General features: G+C 28.8%; 1 pseudogene across 1 annotated transcript; it reads left to right on the forward strand.

Annotated features, from left to right (window-relative positions):
- The first annotated feature begins 561 nt into the window (after positions 1-561).
- LOC308128333 (putative tRNA N6-adenosine threonylcarbamoyltransferase) lies at positions 562-1,314 on the forward strand (annotated as a pseudogene). The gene has a single exon. The product of its transcript is annotated as a putative tRNA N6-adenosine threonylcarbamoyltransferase (transcript).
- The last annotated feature ends 315 nt before the right edge of the window (positions 1,315-1,629 follow it).

Consider the following 1,629-nt stretch of genomic DNA (forward strand, 5'->3'; position numbering starts at 1 on the left):
TTTTATTATTCATCTATGACAGCTTCTACTATAACTCTACTTTTAATTGCTTTCTATTTCTATTCAAATGATTTATAATTACTAAGAGAATTATAATACAATATAAGCATTCTTTAAATGATTCCATTTATAATAGTTGAAACATTATTAAAGTAATCATTTAATCCTATTAAATTCTATTTAATTAATATTTATGAGACTTAATCATTAGTAACTTTAATAATATTTGTTAATATTCTTGTTTTTTGCATATATTAGAATGGTCTTTGAGCATACTGCAAATCAAGAGATCTATTCTTCTTATCATTTATAGTCTTATTTATAATATGATTCCCCAACCCCAACCCCAACCCCAACCCCAACCCCAACCCCAACCCCCAACCCCCAACCCCAACCCCCAACCCCAACCCCAACCAAGCAGTTAATTCTTATTACCAGAAATTGCTTTATTATCGTTATTATACTTATTATTATTACATTTTATATATATTTATTTATATATATATATATATGCTTATATTAGGCATATAATCAAGTGCTAATAAGGTAGGAGTATCAGTTATGAAAGGTAATATAATTATATCGAATCCTAGAAAGACTCATATAACTCCTCCAGGCACAGGATTCACTCCTAAAGAAACAGCTTAACATCATCGCAAATAAATAATCAATATCACTAAATAAGCATTACAAGAAGCATAAATAACAATAAAAGATATTAAATTAATATGTTATACTAAAGGACCAGGTATGGCAGGACCATTAATGGTAGGTGCACTCTTAGCAAGAACATTAAGTCTATTACATAAAATAGATATATTAGGAGTTAATCATTGTATAGGACATATTGAAATGGGAAGATTAGTTACAGGCCTTAATCATCCTACTATACTATATGTATCAGGTGGTAATACACAAGTTATAGCTTATAGTAATCAAAAGTATATGGTATTTGGGGAGACTTTAGATATAGCTATTGGTAATTGCTTTGATAGATTTGCAAGGATTATTTCTTTATCTAATGATCCATCACCAGGCTATAATATTGAACAATTAGCTAAAAAAGGGTCTAAATTAATTATGGCACCTTATTCTGTTAAAGGAATGGATATGTCATTTTCAGGCATTCTTACCTTCTTTTAGAAATTAACTAAAAAGAAAGAGAATAAAATATTGGATTAAGACCTATGCTTTTCATTGCAGGAAATTACTTTTGCTATGCTTACAGAAGTGACTTAAAGGGCTATGGCATTAACTAATTCTACTTAGGTTATAATTGTAGGAGGAGTAGGCTGCAATTAAAGATTACAGTAAATGATTAATCTAATGGCTATATAAAGAGGAGGGAAAATGGGAGGCATTGATAGCAGGTATGCCATTGATAATGGAGCAATGATTGCTTATGCTGGGTATTTAGAATATGAAGCTGGTAAAAGAATGAAGTTTTAAGACTCTTTTGTGACTCAAAGGTTTAGAACCGATCAAGTATAAGTATGTTGGAGAAAATGATCTATTTATATAAAGTCATCTATTTATATATAAAAGTCTTATATATTTAACTAATATATAATTATATATAAGAATTATGTAAAAAGATCCTAAAGGAGATTAATATCGATTTGCTTTAGA

Source organism: Lipophrys pholis (genome assembly GCF_963383615.2).
Source record: "Lipophrys pholis genome assembly, contig: SCAFFOLD_275, whole genome shotgun sequence".
In the NCBI taxonomy this organism is placed as follows: Eukaryota; Metazoa; Chordata; class Actinopteri; order Blenniiformes; family Blenniidae; genus Lipophrys; species Lipophrys pholis.